The 22,407-nt window shown below is 36.1% G+C and overlaps 1 non-coding gene across 1 annotated transcript; it reads left to right on the forward strand.

Moving 5' to 3' along the window:
* The first annotated feature begins 1,452 nt into the window (after positions 1 to 1,452).
* On the forward strand, positions 1,453 to 1,559 carry LOC147494401 (small nucleolar RNA R71). Its single transcript, XR_015200627.1, has one exon. It is a non-coding gene; the product is annotated as a small nucleolar RNA R71 (small nucleolar RNA).
* Positions 1,560 to 22,407: the final 20,848 nt, after the last annotated feature.

Consider the following 22,407-nt stretch of genomic DNA (forward strand, 5'->3'; position numbering starts at 1 on the left):
AGGCATTGGTGCATCATATTTTCTGGAAACATATTGTTGAAATAATCTTAACTTGAGCCAAGCTCTCGATCATGCTAACTTCTCCATCTTTAGACGTATCGGGTAATTGCTTCATCATTTTGAAAACTTTTACCTTAACAGAAAGATGGCCAAAAGACATGGACATCAAACCATCGTGGAAGTTAATGAGTGCGTTGGCAGTGGCCAAGAAAGGATGCCTTAAAATGATAAGAACAGAGTCGTTAGCGACTTCTGTGTCTAGGATAATGAAGTTTGCTGGTTAGTAAACATCTTGAACTTTAACAAGCACGTTTTCAACAACACCCTTAGGATACTTAATAGAACGATCAGCTAATTGCAATATCATTTTAGTTGGTTGCATCTCTTGTAGACCTATTTGTTTATATAGATAATAAGGGAGTAAGTTAACGTTCGCCCCCAGGTCTAATAGCGCAGTCGTCGTGTGGGTATCCCCCAAGGTGCATTGTATAGTAGGACGACCAGGGTCCTTGTACTTAATGATTCCATTATGTTCAGATAGAGTTTGAAACTGTTCAGTTAAAAAGGCGTCTTTTGGTATATTTGTTTTCCGCCTAGTAGTGCACAACTCTTTTAGAAACTTTGCATGTTATGGTAACTTTTTAATACCGTCAAGAAAAGGTAGGTTTATCGTTAGATTTTTAAAAACTTTCCTAATGATTAATGGATTATAAATTCTGTTGGTTAGCCTGCATGTAGGCTTCGAAATGATCTGGTTGTGAAAGTGTAGTGGCCACAGGTGGTGTGACTGGAACTATCTCATGTTGATTATTAACGAGTGAGTTGCGATAGTTGTTATTGACCAGAACGATACCTCTATTAGCATTATAATTATTATTATTACCTTGTCCTTGTCCTTGTCTCGGTGGAGCTTGGTTGTAATTGTTTGTTGGCCTAACATTTTGATTATTAAACCCCGGAGGTGTAACTTGTTGATTATTTCTCCAACTGAAATTAAGGTGTTGTCTCCAAGATGGGTTAGGTTCTCTATTTATGGAGCAAAAATTATCCGGCTGTGCGGGTGGTTGTTCATAGAGGAGAGGACAATAGGAGTCGGTATACTCAATGCTATAACAGAAATTATATGGAAGAGTGTTTATGTTCATGACAGGAGTAGACTTATGTTGAATAGAAATGGCTTATACCTTTTTAGTGAGAGATTCGATTAGAGTTCTAAGCTCGGGATCAGATTTAACCTCAAACATATTGGCAACCTTAACTGTGGAAGAAGAATTATTGGAGCGGAGGATGTCATTACCCCCCTTATTTTGATGCTTAGATTGATCTTCTAAAAACCTATAAGCCTCTGAGGCACCTTTACTAAGGAAACTACCCCCAGTCATTATATCAAGAACCTCTTTATGGTGATGTAAAAGCCTTTTGAAAAAGGCATGAACAAGCGTGTCTTTCACAAGGTTATGATGTGGACACTCGATGAGAAAATCAGTGAAACGATTCCAGGCCTCTGAAAAGGATTCATGAGGATTCTGGCGGAAGAAATGAATCTTTTGAATCATTTCATCTGTCTTCAATGGTGGGTAAAATTGTTCCATGAACAATTAAACGAGGTTGGCCCATGAGTCTATAGAATTAGGTGATTGGGCAGTTAACCAAAATGCTGCCTTATTGGCTAGGGTGAAAGGAAACACCCTAAGCTTAATTTGTTCTGAACCTACGGTAGAATGATAAAATGTGGTAAGAACTTGCTCAATCCTAGCAATATGCTGATACGGCTTCTCATGGTGTAACCCATGAAAAACCGATCACAAATTAAATATATTCGGGGGAATTTGAAAATCCCCCACTAGGTCTGCAAGAATGATGCGAGACTTAGGGCTATCATTAAGGGCTTTATAAAAGTTAGAGAGAGGAGTCTCTATTGCTTCAACCAATAATGTAGGTGTAATGTGTGATACTCTAGATAGGCGTGTGCGTTGACGTTTATGATAAATAACAGAAGATGGTTTACTCCTACCTGACCTTAATCTCATACAAGGCTAAGTCCAATATGAATACAAGCAACTAGCAGCAGTCAAACAAACGTGATATGCTAGAATGAAAAATCTTCTAAAAGAAAAAACGAGGAGGGAAGGAAAGAGTACCTGAAGGCTTCCTTGCTTCGCGTATGAATAGCGTATTGTATATGCAATCTTAGTGTAATTAAGAGGTTGAAAACACTAAATAGTAAAAATAATTTGAACAAAACGAGAGCCAGTGACTAACTTGTGAAATCGGGCTATTCTCTAAGGGGGCGCGTGCACGCTCTAGTGTAGAGTAAGTAAGGGTGTGAGCGCGCTCTATGTACTGTTCGCAAAATTTTTCTAGTAACAAGGGCGCGTGCGCACTCCAAAGAAAGAGAAAAGAGGGAGCGGGCGCGCTCCAAAGAAAGAGAAAAGAGGGAGCGGGCGCGCTCTATGTGCAAAGTCGAGAAATTTTTTTTTTTGAAGATAGTTAGAACTAACAGTCGGGTGGGTGGGTGAAATTGGATATTTGTAGAATTCTAAACACTACGGGAAACTAGTCTAACAAAACGAAGATGGTAGCGGTGCCATTTGATAAAACTAAAAACTAATGTTTTACCTACTGTTAATTAATTATGCTAAAAATAAGTAAAACGCTTGAATTTATACTATGATCAAAGTTTTCTACTCTCGATTATCTTGCGATATGGTGGAGTAAAGAATTCGTTCCACTCCTAGTTCTTTAGACTTAACAGTTTCACTAATTTAATAATTCTATAATATCAACGAGAGCAATAAGTAAATTATACTAATATGATGAAATAACTAATTAAAATGTTCTAAACTATACTATGACAATTTGAGTATAAAATATGAATGAGAAGAGAGGTATTAGGGGGATTTGATTCCACCTTGATTTATTCTTAATATGCTAGTATAGAGTTGTTGTAATCCTAATCTTTATGTTTTCACATGAAGGTTGGGTATTTTTAATTCCTAATTATTCATGGTAATCTCTACCAACTAATAATTAGCATGTGAGGCAATTTAAACCCATGCTCATGGTGAATTAACTACCTTCTAGAGTGAAATAGATTACTACAACTATTTCTACAATAACACATCAAGTCTTCATCAAAGCTTCATCAAACCCCTCTAATGGAGGTTTAGCTAAGATTCATGAGACATTAATAGAAGAATAAGAAGAAGACATCATAATAACAATAACTTGGCTTTATTAATCTAATGGAAGAGAGTCTAAGAATGAAAAACTATATTAAAAACTAAATAATGAATAATTAACTAACTTAAAACTAATGGAAGGGTTATATGAATTAAAACCTAAGTACTTGAGAGTTATGCCTTAGTCCTCTTTATATAGGAGAGGTCTAGATTTACAATTTTATGCATGGGCTTTGGAGCCATGTTTTGGGCCCTTAAATCAAGCCCAAAACCTAATTACTTAAGTCCAAAAAGGGTTTCTCTACTGGACATTACTACAACAACTTTTTTGTCTACTTTTACTCCTAAGATTGGATTAAGGTCTAGACCGTTAGAAAGCTCTTTCCGAGCCGGTCGTTTTGACATATAATAAACCAAATTCTGAGGTCTGAGTCCAAAGATACAGTCTGCAGAAGTTCTGTACTGTTGACTTTTATGCTCTATTTCTGCTCGCGTTGACTTTGACTTTTCTGCTTAGACTGAGCTTTAAAAAGGCTTTTTCTCCTTAAATCTTGGCCTTTAGTCATAAAACTTCTTAGCAACCAACCTTTGTTCCTTTCTCTTGCAAAAGTGACATGTTTTTTCATATATTTGTCTCCCAGACCTGAAATACACAAAAGCACGTAAACAGTACTAACTTTTATTTATTATACATATAATTGGTCTAAATGTAATATTATTAAGGGGTTAAAACTATAGTTTTGGGCTCTTATCAATGATATATTGTTAAAAGAGATTATTAAAAACCAATTGTGCGTGCCTGAGAAGTGGAATGAGTAAATGAGTTGTAGGTGGAATTCATGCATGCGCAATCAGAACCTAGGGCAAATAGTATAAAGAAATTTATCAATATTTTTATGTATCTCTCAAAGAGGAATCCCCACTATCTTCTAATTACAACTGTTCAAGTCCATACAGAAAGATTTTGGAAGAATAAGCGCCATTATAATTGTAAGGCGATAACCAGAGAAATTTTGGTTGTTAAGAATGGAGGCGAGAATTTCTATTGACATGGGAGAGAAAGAGATGCGATAGGAGATGAGAGAAAGAATTGATTAGCTTTCGGCTTTGCTTTTTTTGGTAAAAATTGGGATTTTAGTTTGTTTTTCTTTTATTTGGAATTGATTTTTATTGGTATTGAATAGGGCGAACAATTGAAAATGGGAAAAAGGGCATGGATTTACTTTTTTTTTCTACAGAATCATTGTTTTTGGCTAAAAGAACTGAGGTGTCTGATAGGGTTATATACTAAAAGCATTACTTTTGTATTAACTCCAATTTTTTATATTTTGAATGAGAATCATATGGGCAAATGTTATGCATATTATATATGTTATTAGTTATATGCATGTGTCTAATACTTTATGTTGTAGATGATATGGTGTGTGGTGACACAGAAGATCATATCATCGCATCTTTATAAAGTATAAGTAAACGTTCACAACCTAAATGGATTTGGACAAACCATTGGTACGGTTGTAGTATAATCTGGTATTAGTCTATCTTGACTATAGGATTACACTAGTACACTTTGTGTGTATTGAACAGGACCAAGTGAGGTTGTTTCTCTTTATACTGACTATATAAGAGAACGAACGCCTCTGTTATTATGGATGCTTGTCCTTTTAATCCGGATATAATAACGGGCACTTACGTGCATTGTACATTGCTTTAAATCATCAATGAGTGAGATTCATTTGTAAATCAACAAACTCGATGGATTGGGTAATGACATTGTACGTAAGGTGTGCTGTTGATTATAAAAGGAATCCGTGTCATGCAAGAAGTCGGGCTGATGATGTCTCCTTGAGGAGCTCATAAGGATTGTCATGTAAACCCTGCAGGTGAATTTATTCCGACATGACAATGAGGTTGAGTGGTACTACTCAAGGACATAAGAAGTTGATTAATGTAGTTGTCAGTAACTTGACTTAATTAACGGACATTCGATATCTTAAACATGGGGATATTAACGAGCATATAATATGGAGCCCATAAACGTAACACGTAATTTGGGATTAGGGTGGTAGTGCAACAATGGCCTTTAGTTGAATAAGCCATTTGTTGACGGACTTGGGCCGTGTGTTCTGGGCAAACATGGGAAGCCCAAGCCCATCAGGAGGCCCAACCCTAATTTCTCCTCATGGTCCCTGTTGTAGCCTATAAATAGAAACCCTTCTCTCCTGGCCATTTTTACTATTAATCTTGATTGAAAAGAGAGGCAAGGAAAGATAGATCCAAAATTGGTTATAGCTTTGTGTGAAAGAAGGGGGTTGGTAGATCGTTACCCACACAACGTCCAATCTATTGAAATGAATACAACAAAAGATCAAGAGGTGGTTGATTCAGATTCATAGCTATTGGATTCTCAGAGTTATCACAGTCGGATTTACAGGTATGTTTTCCAATCAAAAATCGTGAGAACCATTAATTCCGCTGCGCGTGGTTTTCACGGTTTGTAGAAATATTCATTCTGAAATAACGGTTCCTACAGTGTCCACATTTGAGAAAGAAAGGATTACTGACGTGTTTCATTGGGAGCATTTTCCACTACCTGCCTACACAACCAACACCACATAACTAACTGTAACAGTCAACTTACATGCATAAGCTCAACTCGTAAAGAAAAACATAAGAAAAGCTCATCTCCACTTGCATATGGAAATCTTTGTCTATGATCAAGAATGACCAAAAAATAATTAACCAAGAAAAAAACAAAGATTAATCAATTTCGCATTGAATAACCAATATGTATAAACAAAGCAGCCTTGTTCAATTGTATTAGAAAATAATCAATGGTGTGAGTATTTAAGACTCGAGATTAAATTATAGCATGTAATCTCACATCTGGATGCTTGATTATGAATAATCACAATGTTATGTATTAATAAACTTATGATCATTAAGTTAATAGCTATAATTATAGCATCCGGCCACTTAGCGAGTATTAAACCATAGCCATTCTTAATTCGTAAAAATTCCGCACTGCGTTCGTTAAAATTACTTAACGACAGTAATAGGTATTTTTGTAAAGGAAAAAAAAACATAGAGCTCATGTTACATACCAAGAGTGGAGATGATTGATGAAAAACTCATTATATCCTATCATAGTGAGTGCAACTTGATGCATTGTCTTCGAGTCATTTAAAATGTTGTGGTAACATGTGATTTAAGCTAGATGCTTAAAACCACCTAAGGTAACATGTGCCAAAACTTCTGCAAGGACATGATGAATTAGTAAGTGAAGAGCATGCATACATACTAATCACCCTAAAGAGTGTGGCAGAGATGCCAAAAATATGAAGAAAAGGTAGAGAAGAAATTAAAGAACAAACTTGCAAACCTAGGATGTTTATAACATATAGTTCTTTCAAGATTGGAAAACCCGCATTTAAAAGCTTTAGAAGTCACCCGACGCCCTCATGGCTAAACATCAAAAATATAATGAACAAATTAATAGATGTCCATAACTTAGTCCTTTGAAGATTCAAAACCTCGCATCTAAAAGCTTTGAATAGCATGCATCAAAACATAAGTCAAATTTTTGTAGAAAGTAATTAACGGCTTGAATCTACAGGAAATTTACATAAAATCCATTTGATTGCTTATACATGTGATATGAACATATTGATATATACATTAGAAATATCAAACAAGGGGTTAATAGTGGTTAGTCTTTAGTATATGTACATTCCTTTAACTTTCTAATACACCTTTGGATGCGGATACCAACACTTATGAAAATGCTGGGTACAAACATCAGTAGTTCATTATATCTTAAACATAGCTAAGTGTGTAGTAATTAATTATCATGTAAACAACAACAACTTGTATTAAAATTTATTTGGAGTATCTGCAATCATCTTTCCGAGCTCTAAACTACAATATCTGCAATCATCTTTCTGAGCTCTAAACTACAACAAAAATATTTATACTAACTACAACAGACTAAGCCGCTTGTTTATAACACACTGTATTTTAATGATAGTACCACCTTATTCACATGGTACGGTGCAAAACATCAATTCAAAGGCCAAGCTTGATGCTTAACACCATCAACACATGATTTATTTATGTGTGAGTCATGTTTCTCATGACAATTAAGCTAAAATATATTATTGCAAGGTTTAGTACAAATATGAAAAAAATTTCTTTCTTGCTCAATAAAAAAAGCAATGCACATGGAAAAAAAAAATGATAGGTTGGTAATCGAAAACAATGTAATAGGAAAGTGCAACTCTATCAGGCCGTATACACTCAAACATTTTTTTTTATGAGGCATGAAATGCAACGTTGCACTATCAAAAAACTAAAAAAGCATAATTTAAGGAATGCACCCAACTAACGCCAAAATGTCAAAAAATAACAAAGAATAAAATTCTTTCCTCGCTACATATGAAGTCATGGACTCACCCCTTGCACTTGGAGTAGATGACATTTTGTGAGAGTGATAGCTTCTTGGATGTCCCATTGTAAAGCTCTTGCAAGCTAACCTTTAGTGGATGCATCACATCCTCGCCCCTTCTCTGCCTTAACTTCCTCCTTCGTTGCTACCACCACCACCTAGTAACAAATTTCTTGTCAAACTTGCAATCCCATAAACATAATAGATATAAATAGAATCTTTGTTTAAATATGTAACTCAAGCTATAATGTAATAGTCAAGCTCAAATCAGTATGTACCATTAATTTATGCAGTAGTTACATACTAATCCCAGATCAAATCAGTATCAATAGTAACAACATAATACAAAACAATACAATTATCCAACACCTTCAGAAAAAAAATCTTATGCTTTACATTATTTTTACCCAAATCAGTAAAACTCACTATTATCAAATAAATCATACATAAGCTAAAAAGCCAAAATCTCATACCCATTGCTTATTAACCTATGTAAATCATTAGAGAAAAAAAGAGAGATGTTGAGTTTAATCTACTTAGCTTAAAGCCCTAAAAAGTTTATTCTAATTCGAAACCTGCCTATTTTATAAGAAGAAAAGAGGTGTGAGACCATAGTTCAAAATGACACATTGATTTTAAGTACTATTCATATACAAAAATAATAACAAAATTTAGGCCACCACTACATTGTCATGAAGGGAAATAATTTGGAGCTCTAAAATCTTGACAGGTTGTGCATTTCCTTTTTTTGGGAAATTGTATTTCTATGTCGACTATCTCTGTTTTGCCATACATACTCTAGTTTCAGGACACTAAATACTCAAAAATGTGAAGAACCCATGTCCTTTATAATGAAAAAAAAATGAGGAATGTTTTACCCTAGTGTGGCAGAACCATTTGACAGAATGGGTGAAGGTGGGTGTCGTCCTGGTAGTGGTATCTGCAATGACTTGAGAGCAAACATATGAAGATCCCTGACCAAGCCATTCATCCTTTTAATGTCCGCCACCTAACACATCACAAAAAATTGCACCCAAATTCAGAAAAAACTATTTGTTCTCAACATTTTAAGATTAAACACCAACTGAGGGTAATGAGATGGAGAAAAATATAGCATACATACGATTTGTCTTATAAAGATTTTGTAGACACTACAATATTTTTATCCCTTCATCCCAGTTTTCTTCTTGTATTTAAAATAGCTCTGGTTAAACAGGATACAAAAGTATTAAGAGCTAGCAAAGCCAAATCCATATTAAATTAAATTTTATTGAAGATAAATATGGTTTGTTTGCCTTCATATCTTCCTTCCAGCCACTTTATAGTTTAACATGTAGCTCATATCAATCACCAACTCAATCATTTGAACCATTTAACCACCACCTACAAAATACAGAAAACATGTAAAATTGATGTATTGAATTATGTTGCTTAGAGCTTCAGTGAAAATGTAACTAACATATCACCATATTAATATGACATTGATCTTATAAGCTCTAAGCTCTATCAAGAAAATTCATGTAGGGTAAGATCAGAGCATCTAGCAAGGGAACACTAAAAGCACATATCCTAAGAATCTTGATTGTGGCCGGCTTACTACATTAATAGTTGATTTGCTCAAGCCTACTATTCAAGTGTATTGCGCTAATATTTTTAATTTGGGCTCAGCTTTCTTAGCATTAACTACCTCAACTTTAAGCTATTCCTTCATAATTTCTGCTTAAGTTAGCTTTATTTCAGTAAAGTTGTCAAGTTCTTGTTTTAGTTGTTCGATTGAAGTTTCTGCCTCAGCTATCTTTCTTTTTGTCACTTTAGCTTTCTCGAATCTAGAGTTATTCTTTTAGTTTTTCAATCGAAGTTTCTGCTTCAGCAGTCTTTGTTTTGGCAGCTTCTGCGTCCTCCAGTCTTTGTTTTAGTTGGATTATCATAGTTTCTACTTCAGTCGTCTTTGTTTCAGCAGCATTGGCTTTCTCAACTTCTTGTTTTACTTGTTCAATCAAATCTTCTGCTTCTGTGGTCCTTGTTTCGGCTTTTTTAGCTTTCTCAAGTTCTTTCAGGAATTTCACATTATTTGAAGGGAGGAAATAACATGATTAAAATGTTAGATGTTTAGTCATGTTACAATTCCTTAATCAAGTGTACTGTCTTTTTCTTCTTTTTTGGCAAAAAAGATTTGAAGGCTGTGTTTTGGACATAGACATAGACAGACACACAAAAAAAAAAAATAAAAAAAAAAAAATAAAAAAAAATAAAAGACTTAAGTTGAGTAGCTGATGAGGCACTACGTTTGAACTGAAATGTCTATGCCCGTGTTTCCTCTGACACATCCTTTACTTGGTGCTTCTTTTGTTTGATGTCCATTTCCGAATCAATATTAGTTAGTTACATACCTAATTTAACTGTTTAAAAGTAACTTAACACGAATTCATGCATTCTAGTTTTTTTTGCTGATGCAGGGGATTATTCACCCAAGGATTAAAAATAAAAGTTGGGCACTGCAAAACACACTTTTATCATCTGAAAATAGCAATCTCCCAGGGGTAGATGAATGTGCTTAAGTTTATGGAGTTAAGATGCTCAACTTCGTGGAGTTATAATTACAGGAGTGTAGTTTGAAGGATCTTACTGTCGAGAGAACTACATGTAATTCATTACACGGAAACAACCTAAAGGAACTCATAGGGAAGCTGTTAGAATTCATATTTAGCATGTTCAATATAATTGGCCACCATCGTTATTGAACATATATTGCCCAGATCGTAATTTATAACAATCAACCCAGAAAAGGATTTTCTGCACATAATTGACCTGAAGCTCTTGCTATTGAAACATATTTATTTCTTTCCTTCCAAGTCTTGACTCAAGTTTCACATACTCAGCAACAACAAAGATCATTTATATGGAGGGCCTGAACGCCTTTACCCTTGTCAATTTTGGGCTTTACATTGTTAATGTCAAACTAAAAGTTGAATAGGTTACCTATCCATCTCCATAGCTTCACACAAACCTTGCAGCTCCACCAGTAGTCTCAACTGCCTTTGTGCACATGTGGCATCTTGATGCCAGTCTGAGGCACTTATTCAGTATCCCTGAATTGTTGAGAATATAAAACTGGAATAAAGTGAGAATATAAAACTGAATTGTTGCAGTAAAAAATGAGAATTGAAAGAAAGAAAAAGCTAGTAGTTATATATAGACATGACAGAGACCAATCTCCATAACAGTGAACACAATCAGGACGAAGAAATAAAACCTATTATGTTTCAACGCCATATGCAGGAAAATACTCGAAACTTGATTCACTCGTGAGGAACATATTCGACACTTCATAGCGCCCTTGCATTACAGAAAAATTGAAGTTAACATTTAACAGTAACATAAAAAAAATGTAATGATGGACCGAATAGTTGCTGAAATGTGATGCTCTCTCTATTCAACCAATTCCGACGATTGTTCAATAGGGATTAGTCCTCTCACCTATTTAGAATTGTTCTGGCCTTTAGGAAATAAATTAAGAAGCTATGTCATTCTAATAAGCAAATGAGGACTAACAACGATGAAACAATAATAAAACAAAATAAACCAAGCAGTGAAGTACAAAATCATTCATAGTAGGTGAAGCATCATTAGAATACTAAGTATGATAAAATAAACATGCAAAGGAGCTAATTGGTGCAATTCTTTCTTGTTTCATTGTCTTTTAAAACTATTACTCCGAAGGTCATGCTCTTTTATAGATTAAAGTGACATTCACATGCTTCACCTGATAACCATATTCTTGAATGAAATGAAATCATACCCATTATGCTTTGCACTGCCCTTATTAAAGATTAATAAAAAGATAAAGAAAAAAACAATCAAACACTCAAATCAAATGAAGTAAATGTGGTAGAAGCTACCAAGTATCAACTATCTACAAAAAGACCTAGCTTAAAGAACTCTAATTTCCCAATAGGCAATCACTTATGAGAATAAGTGTGAGAATGAAGCAATGTGGTACATGTCTAATGTTATGTATTTCTTTTTCAGTGTAAAGACGTCATCAATGGCTCCAATAGTATAATGATTCCCATACTGGAGCATCTAAAATCCATATGCTCACTGATTTGTTTTTTTAATGATTAAAACCTTGGTATTGTATACCATAATCCCATATAACTAAGGCCCGCCATATACATGTACTTAGATATATAACTAAGAAATGGGTTATGTGCTCAAAAAAATTGTAGGACCACTTAGCCTCTAGGCTCACCCCTATCACCTCACAGCCTAAGGGTGCCTATGGTTGCCTCGGCTGACACTTGACAGGGTAACACCTAGGTACACTTGAACCTTTAACTACATAGGATATGGCTCGACTACCTCCTATCGAGGGTACTTGAGGTAAGTTTCCAGCGGAAAATGGCATCAATTGGTGTGCATGCCCCAACCTTATAGGATGAGTGGGAGCATAACAGCAATAGAAATATCATACACTAAGAAAACACAAAAATAACAAACCAAAAACCCATAAACTTATAACTCCAATACAATTAATATATAACCACCCGTAAAATCAAATAAATAGTAGCACATGAACAAAGGCAATGAAAGAACAAAGAACTTACAGTGTTGTTCCATTTGTTCATCCATTTAGCTAGAAATGCGGTAAATGTGGGAAAGCAATCATACTGCGAGTATGCATTATTCTCTAAGAAATAATCTTCTCAACTGCTTATCTTGCTGCAAAACCAGCAAAACCTGAATATGTAATAAATAAATAAATAACTTTAGCAAATAAAATTGCTACATGCAAAATATTTCTTTACAAATAGCATGAATTGGGCTTCCATCATACAACCCATCATCCCTAATCCATATATGCTCTAATTTGCTTATTAAAAAGTGTTTGCTGTAGGTAGAATATAATTTTAAAGCACCAAATAATAAAAATTAAGACCTGCCACACTTTTTCCACACGGTTGGACATATAAAGAGCAAATCAGAAAAGCACATCACAAACAAACTTGTATAATTAAGTTGATGCATCATCTTTGTGTGGTTTTTCTCATGGCCTGGGCAAGTTTTGGTAATAAATAAGAAAACAGGCTAAGGAAATACCTATCTCAGTTATAGGGATTTCTACAGTAAGCTTAATTAGGGATTTCAACAGTAAGCTTAGTTGCCAATCAGTAATTGCATTAGCTGCACTAAGTTTTTGATCACCCTTTGTTTTTCAAATCACCAAATTGAGCTCAAATTTGAAACACAATCAGGATTGTTTGAAACAAAATGTAGTCACATGTACTAGTTCACCATCAAATATCACAACATATATTAAGACCCCATAAACTGCACTCATACTTAGATTTTTACCATGATCTATTAAATCATGTCCTGCATAACACTAATACATATTGGAAATAAAGAGTTTGAAAGAGGCGATTGTACGAAATTTGAATGTATCTGCAACAATATATCCATATATATACCTCATACTATTTTTCTTCAAAGCTCTCTTCGTCTCGAACTTCGTTGCATATCAATAGGGCACCTAATACATAAAATTTGAACCATTAAGATCAGTCAGAGACTAAGGGGGGAATACTTTATCTATTAGATGAGTGAGTCCTCATCCTCATTATATTTCAGTTCGAGTAAGATACCATAGAAAAGCTCTCACGTCCACTCTGAAAATGTGATCATCAAAAAGCAAATATCTTGCTCTAGCAAAGTATAAACAACTAACTTCACAGTCACAAAAATAAAAGAGCTCCAAAGTTTGAACGTTTGGCATTGACAAAACAATACTTGAAGTAAAAATAGGCACACATAATGTCACATAGAAACCTGAAGGGAGAATATTCCATTGGGCTCGTCATGTTCAGTAAAAAAATTATCCTAACAGGGAAAATAAACCAATGTATATATGAATCAAGAATAGGGAATCATGATGTCTTGGATTGTGATAAACGTAGAAATAATAGTTTTACCTACGAAATGAACGATAAAACTCAAAACGTAAGTAAAACTAAACGAGATTACGTGCCTAGTGTATCAAAGATTGTTCTACTCTCTATCTATTGAACAGATATAGTGGAGTAGGAAGTTCGTTCCACTCCTAGTTCTTTCACATAGTAATGTTCTCTAAGTATAAATAATCTTAACTAACCGTCTAATGAGAGATTTACGAATTATAAACTACGATGCAACTACCCACAAGATACGACTAATTAACTACTGAATGTTGCGTTGATTCTATGATAAGGAATTAGGGGGGATTGATTCCACCTTAACTCAACTTAACTTACTAACGACGAATCATCGTAATCCGAATTGAACTGCTACGCAACAATTGGTTCTTCCTAATCCCTAATTACACATGGCACTTTTACCAATTCATAACTAGCATGTGAACGATTAAACCCATTCTTATGGTGAATTAATTGTTTCTAGAGTGGAATAGAAATTACGACGACTCTACGATAATCGGAATCAAGCTTTCATCAAGGCTTCTCAACCCCCTCTAATGGAGGTTTAGCCGAGAATCATTCCGCAATCATTTCCATATGAATCTAAACTAAACATAATATCAAGATTCTAACTTTACTAATTTTAACAAACAATAATTGAAATCTAATTAATACTTAAGAAATGATATCAACAAGAATTTAAACTAGATCTATAAATGTAATGACAGAAAACGAATTGAATAATAATAAACAATTTTATTAATCTAATCAAATGAATAACAATATTTTAAAGGTTTAATCTAAAACAAGGAATGAAATGAAACTAAACTTAATTAAAAACCATTAAAACTAGATGTAGAAGCTATTCTAATGGCTAATTTCTATCCTAAGCTCCCAGATATCTTAAGAGTTAAGTCTTCTTTGTTGATAAGGAGGAAATAAGATCCAAAAATCGTGCATGGGCTTGGAGCCATGTTTTGGGCCAGAGAATCAGGCCCAAAACCCAATTCCTTCAGTCCACAGACCCTTTTTTAGCTAGATTCAGCTTCAACAGACTTTTTGTCCTTTTTTGCTCCTCTGATTAGGCCAAGGCTTAGACCATTGGAAAGCTCTTTCCGATCCGGTCGTTTTGACATAAGGTAGGCCCAAATCCGAGGTCTGAGTCCAAATATACGGTCTTCAGAAGTTCTGCTGATTTTGTGCACTGTTTCTGCCCGCGTGGACTTTGACTTTTCACCTTTTGACCGGGCTTTACAAAGGCTTTGTCTTCTTGAATCTTGACTTTTAATCATAGAACTCCTTAGCAACCAACCATTGCTCCTTTATATCATCAAAGTGGCACATTTCTGCACATAATTGACTTTGAAGCCTAAAACGCATAAAAGCACGTAATCAGTATTAACTCTTAATTATTACTCACATAATTGGTCTAAAAGTATGATTATTAAGGGGTTAAAACTACAGTTTTGGGCTCTTATCAAACCACCCCCAAACAGCATTTTGCTTGTCCTCAAACAAATATGAGAAATTAGAATAAGTGACCAAAAATGGAGTTCTAACTACTCTCGTTTCGCTGAGTGCGATTGTATTGACCATATGCAACAAGGCCTTAAACTACTAGGAATTCCCTAGTGGACGAGTTATAGCCTCGTGGGAGTTTTCCAGTGAAGGTACTCACAAACTTCATCTATACTACAACGACTAAGAAATAAAACTATTGTTTCCTTATTCATGCTCTAAATTAAATATACATCTCACTAGCAATGCATATAGAATAATCAAGTTGAAACCTAAGCTACTATATGCATAATAATCAATCATCTACAATATACATATATACAATGAGTAATACTATGAAATGCAGTAACATGTTCGTTTTTGAAAACTCGGAATAGCGACCTTAAGTAGGTTCTCACATATAAGTCAAGATACAAACACTCTGATTTTCCCGCTCAAGTTTTAAGCTACTCCAAATTAATGCAAATGGGCACATTTTACCTTACAATCTCAATGACACACAAGGAAGCCGGAGTCGATCAACACATCTGCCACTTACTATCACACTAATCTATTCCCAATTGAGCTAGAGGTCTTTATTAGGTGTTGCGGGGATTAGGAGATGGTTTAAGAAGGAAGGAAATGGGTATTGAAAAAGGACAAGTCTGAGATAATAGAGTCTTCATATTATGTAACTAGAGAAAACCTTGTTATTTACTTTAGCTTCTACACTTTGTTTCCATCCTTAGCCATATTTTTCTTTTTCTTTTCTTTGGCTTTTGCCTCATTTTATTCTATTTTTTTTTTGGAGTTTTTCTTTTATTTCTATTTTTATTTTTCTTTTCTTTGGATGGAACTTCTTTTCTTTATTTTCAGAAGCAACTAACTAATTTTTTTGTTTACACGTGTTTTTCTTCTTCTTCTTTCTTCCTCATTCTATTCTCAAACTTATTCTAGATTGGGTAAGTTAAATTTTTTATTTTGTTTTGTTTTTATAATAGGGTAAAGGAATTGTGGTTTATGGAAGGTTAAAGAAAGGCTCAGAGGGGCTTAATAGCAGAAAAATAATTCATAGGTTTGAATTTCTGGCTATATCGATCCAAAGAGGGCCTAAATTCTCGCTTTTAGATATGGCATAGTGATCAAGCAAGTGGAACGTGTGATTTCTCTATCCGATTTTACTTCTCCCTTGTGTCATTTCTCAAATGTTTAGCTCATATAAGGCTTTAGGCTATATTCTCACAGATTTGTAGAATAAGTACTCTAGCCTAGATTTCAGAAACTTACTACTAACAATCATAGATACTCATGTAATATATTTATAGATAGATGCAATGATTATTACCAACATATTAACCTAAGTTTCTAACAATTATTCTGATGCAAAAGCTATGTGAGACTTATAGATTGTTAAGAGCATAGAGAAAGAAAAGAATACCAATATTCCTAAGTGTATAGCATAAACTTATTTATTTATATTTTTAAAATTTTTAACTTGAAAACAAATGCATATTATACATATCTATATCCTAACAGATGCCTTAATTACACGTGTTTCTATCCCCCCCCCAAACAAGAAGCATGCTTTGTCCTCAAAGCATTTAAATAAATAGGCCGGGTAGGAAAAATACCATGGAAATGCCAGGCTTCCCGCCATTTATCATCTATTATTGCTAATCTATTAAGTGCCACTTGGTCTGACGGGGTGTAGGGTGCAACCTGATGAGGTTATATCCTCCACCTTTGCCAAGTCATTGCACGAAAAGATCGAATAATACTATTGGTGGGTCGTACAGTGTCGATCGTAATCCAATCTGTGAAACGTGTACAAAAAACAGGAAAAGAAACATAGCATAATACGGGAAATTAGAACAGGCATAAGAAGGTACTTATGCCTCATGCTATGGGCTCGAGCTAAACTAGACATCAAGGTTCTGGGAAGGTCATGGCACATACGTCCCATGGCTAAAGCAAGGAAGACGCTGCAAGTGGCATCATTCACAAAAGAAAAACGCCATTCCCCTCAAATGTTTAGCATTATCCAAAACATAACAGTTCCTATGTTCATGGATAGGCTACCAAAGGCGACGTTATATTCCCCTTGGTCCTCAATATGGAAAATGCCTGCCCCATACGACTCATGCAAAAACTCATAAGTGTAGACATGCATATTATCTACCCAATAGCACCATGGGTCTTGTATTTCAGCGGGCATAGCAAGTCCAAGAACAAATGCTAGCAAGAACCTGGTAATTTACATTGGTTCATCATTAATGTTGATGGAGAACACTTGTTCTCCATCCGGTCTCTCAAAGAAAATGCAATTATCATAAAAATAAGATGCAAGTCTTTGGAGAATAAAGTTCATCGTCTTACCATAAGCGGTTCCCGACCTACGATGTGATCACCTCACAAAACCAAGCACCATAATTAGTGCTTTGGAACAAATCTTCAAAAGATTGTTCGGTATTATTGTAGGAGATGTCATCTCAAAATGACCCTCCGGAAAAACACTGCAATCGATCCGGAACAACCCGCAAAAACGGAAATTTATGGTCTACTCGAGGTCGGTGGTGCAAAAGGCTTTCGGCTGGGCGTGTGCTCGGGTGCTTTTGGATTTACAGTGTTTTGGGAGCAGGTGCGCTCCTCTTGGGCGCAGGTGCGCTCAGTGTAAAATTTCTGACAATGGCTTAGGGCGCAGGTGCGCTCCGAGGTGCTGATTTGTGAAAATGGTGAAGAACAACGGGAAACGTGGGAGTGAAAGGTGAGAGATAGAAGTTAGGTGTAGTGTGAGTTGTGAGTGTAGAATGAATGAAGTTTTTATAGGTTTTAAGTTCCTAAAACGAATCGGGAAGTTACCAAAAAGCTTTTACGGCAATTTCCGGAAATACTAAAATTTTCAAACCCGAAACGGAAACTACTCATATTCTTGATTCTAAAACAACCCTAGTATCTTTTAGGTTGAATTTAGGATAAAACTACCTAACTTATCGAGATTTCATCCTAACCAATATTTATTCATAGATATGCCCAGATCGGCAATATTCTCACCCTAACTCCGAAATAACTTGTAAAAATGAGGGTCATATAAAAATCATGCTGGAATAGATAATACCACCCCCAAACAATTTTGGAAGGTGGGATCAATATTAAACAACCATGCACAATGAAAATAACCGCATTATATTAAATTTTTCATTCAAAGTACATTTCACTACAAAATTCAAATTACCGAATTAAAACTTACATTAAAATAACTAACAATAATAAAACTACAAATAAAAATCATCAAGCTATACTATCCCTAAACACGTCGGTACTGGTAGCGGAGGGCACACGCTCAGGAGATGGCTCCTGAGCTCCCGATGGGCCAGCATCATTCTTCTTTCGGCGACGACGCTCGTGCCTCGATGATGTATCCTCAGAAGGAGAATCCCCGTTAGGTGGAAAGCGTGCAAGCATATCGGCTCGGAACTGGCGCTGAGATTCCACCTCAACCCTCATCTGTTCCCACCGCTCATCCTCTCGCCGGGTACGAATCTCAAAATTATGGTGCATAGTAGCTTGTCGAGTCCGGAGGTCTTCGCAGATAGTATTGAGTGAACGCATGCCACGATGAATCACAGCTATGCGTTCTGCATCTGACCAACACCTCTCCAAGGCATCATCATCAAAACATGTCAAGTCCTCCTCATCCTCTGAGTCATTCTCATTTCTGACGTCTTCCTCGTCGACTACCTTATCCTCAGGCAACCTCCAAACTTGTTGGATACACTGCTTATAAATCCGAGGATTTTTGTGTAGGGTAAGGCAAATCCTATCAGACGTCGGAGTCGCTCTCAACTTCAGCATGATCTTGGTTATCAAAACAGGGAGAGGTGCAATAGACTTCCCCACTCCCTTAATCATGTTAAGCAAAAACTCCAAGATACAGAACTTATACTTCTGCTCCTGGAGTATCCATAGAATGTGAAGGCAGTTCAGACCGATGTCGCTGACCTTCTCCTTCCCTATGACATTCCTACCAATCCACTGAGCTGCAGCCAGCTGGTTGGTTCTAAGGGATGCCTGGTGAACACAATTCGAGCTCACATTGTAGTTCCCTTCGGTAACAGTCGCATGCATCAAAGGCTCTACCCCAGTATATTGGGACTCCTGTAACGTGGCATCAAGATGGTTCCTAGAATCTCAGCCAACAACCTAGTAGTTACTTCCTTCCTCCTCTTTGCCACCGTAACAAAAATTCTATTCCCCTCCAACTCCCTCGTGTTGTAAAACCGTCGGACTAACTCTTTGTGGTAAAAGGCGTCGGTCGAGTACCACAAGTTATTCCAATCTCTACTAACCATTTCATCACCGTAAAATGGCACGAAGTGGTCGCCAGTAAATGCTTGCTCGCAAAAATCCAAATATTGTTGAGCCATTGGAAGTTTTGATAAGGTTAGGGGGTTTGAATAAGGTAGGGGGAAGCAATGAGGGACAACCTCACTAAAAAAAACGATGGTGGTGGTGGTGTGGTGGCACGGCAGCTCTAATATTTGGATTTTTTGGTGGTTTTTGGTTTTGTAAATTGATGGAGGTGGTGGTGGGACGGTTTTGAGAAGATTTGGAGTGGGTTTGGATGTTTGGCGTGGGTGTAGTTAGTTTTCTTTTTAATTTTAATTTTTGGTTTAGGGTTTGAAGCTTGGATGTTTGTCAATGGCGGTTTGGAATTGAAAACTCACGACTGTTGGTGGAAACAAAGGGGCGCAGGTGCGCTGCCGGTGCGCTCGAGTTGGGCCCAAGCCCAATTCGAATTTTTTGAATTTTTGTCGATTTTTAGCGCGACTTCAAACTAACATTGCCGCTTCGTTACCGGTCCGATTTTTGCGAATGAGATATGGAAATGATCAGGAGAGAATTTCCAATCCAATGATCCATAAAACACTCTATTCTGACTATGGATGACATATAAGATAGTGGAAAATGCCTTGAAGTGCGTGCATGATGTAAGTTATGCGAACGAATGAACTCTAAATTCATAGATTATGTCAACCTGAATCGGAATACAATTAAACGGCCTAAGCAACTCTAATGGGACATAAAACATTCTAGGACGGAAACACGAACACCCCACCCCCAAACAAATTTTTTACAACAGAGTTTAGAAAATTTGTTTTTTTTTTTTTTTTTTTTTTTTGAATACGGATTAATATATAGAAAAACAGTAAGCAATAAGGACATAATTCACCCCATAGAGAAACATGACTTAAAAACCAAGAAAACATGCATGAGTTTAAAACGTGAATTATGTTAAACGTGGACTTATGATCCGATACTTACAGCCACACACTCCATAGGGAGGGCCCATTTACCTTAATGGTGCACTCACCAATATCTGAAAATGAAAGGAAATGCACCAAACACAAAAATTGAGTCGTTTATAGTCAGATACTCGAGACTTTATCTAAACATATGTATGAACATGCAGTTTATCATATATCAACAACCGAAATAGTTGTGGATCATTCCATAAATAAATATCACAAAAAACCTACCCAAACACAATCAAGCACCAAGATTTCCTATGACGCAACCTAGTGAAATGAAAGCGAAGTCGGATAAACCTATAATGTAACCTAGCATGCACCTTCTTTTTCATCTTTGAACGAGAGGGTGTCCTAGTGAATAAGTGTGGAAAAGTGAATGGTTGTGGAGAATATGGTGGATATGGATAAGTTGTAGAAGGAAAGCATGGAAAAAATGAGGATGTGGGTTTAGTACAAAACTCATTCATGGTGTAGGTAGGGACTGTCTCAATTCTGAAAATGAAGGTGTCAAATGGTTTGTCCTTCTGAAGTATTTGTTTTCTAGGAGGATTTAAAAAATTATGAAGCACAGGAGAAACAAAAGGATCGAGTGCAAACTCGAGATTTCTTTGAAAGGGTGGAAGGAGGGGAGTCGAGGCGGATGTTATGCAAAGTAATTCTTGATAGGGTGACTCATCACCTGCTCTAAGAAACTCATCGAATTCCTCATCTAGCTTGGTCATATCCACATTACTATGGTATTCCTCTATATCCTTGAGCAAGTCATCTATCTCGTCCTCATCCATAATATGTGTATCGACTAGTGTAGGGGTGAAAATGTTGGAGTCTGAACTTTGAAAGGAAAGAAATTTGGGCATTTGATTATCAGGGAACGTGTTGTTAAAATAATCTCGAGCGAAGCTCTCGATCATGCTAACCTCTCCATCCATAGACGAATCGGGTAACTGTGTCTTTGATTTAAACACATTTACTTCAATAGAAAGATGGCCAAAAGACATGGACATCGAACCATCGCGGCAATTTATAAGCGCATTGGCAGTTGCCAGGAAAGGACGCCCTAAGATGATTGGGACAGAGTCGTTAGCGACTTCTGTATCTAGGATGACGAAATCAGCTGGATAGTAGAAATCCTGAACCTTTACTAGGACGTTTTCAACCACACCCTTAGGATACTTAATAGACCGATCAGCTAATTGCAATGTCATTTTAGTGGGTTGCATTTTCTCTAGACCTATTTGTCTATACAAATAAAACGGGAGTAAGTTAACACTAGCCCCCAGGTCTAATAACGCGGTCGTCGTATAAGAATCTCCTAAGGTGCATTGTACAGTAGGACGACCAGGGTCCTTGTACTTAACAATTCCGTTATGTTCAGATAGAGTTGGGAATTGTTTTGTTAAAAAGGCGTCTTTTGGTATATTAGTCTTACGCCTAGTAGTACACAACTCCTTAAGAAACTTAGCATGGTGTAGTAGCTTTTTAATAGCTTCGAGGAAGGGAAGGTTTATAGTTAGATTCTTGAAAACGTCTCTAATCTCCTCATAATTTGTATCCCTAGTTAACATGGCTAATTTTTGTAGAAATGGTGGTTTTTCTCTATATTTAGCATATGTATCACCTGGATGTTTAACCTTGGTTTTATGTTTCTTAGGTTGTGTTATAACTGGTACCTCTACAGTGGTAGGCTCTTCAGTTTCTATTTCTGTATCTAGTAAAGTAGCATGTGTAGGGGTTACTGATGGGGTAACTATAGGCATAGTTACTTTGTATCAACCACTCTGCCAGAACGGAGAGTGGTGATGGAATTTAGCTCACCTACATTTTCATTTTCATTACTAGTATTACCGGTTACCTCAAAGGCCATGTTTGTTGTTTTAGGATTAGGTATCGCGTGACCTGAAAACACACCTTTGGGTTGGGCTTTATCTTGGGCCAACTGTTGGCTTAAATTATTAACGGATTGTAGAAGCTGTTGGTTCGATGGAGCCATGGTTTGGAAGAGTTGTTGGCTCACCTGTATGAAG

The sequence above is a fragment of the Coptis chinensis genome, chromosome 6 (assembly GCF_015680905.1).
Source record: "Coptis chinensis isolate HL-2020 chromosome 6, ASM1568090v1, whole genome shotgun sequence".
Taxonomy (NCBI): Eukaryota; Viridiplantae; Streptophyta; class Magnoliopsida; order Ranunculales; family Ranunculaceae; genus Coptis; species Coptis chinensis.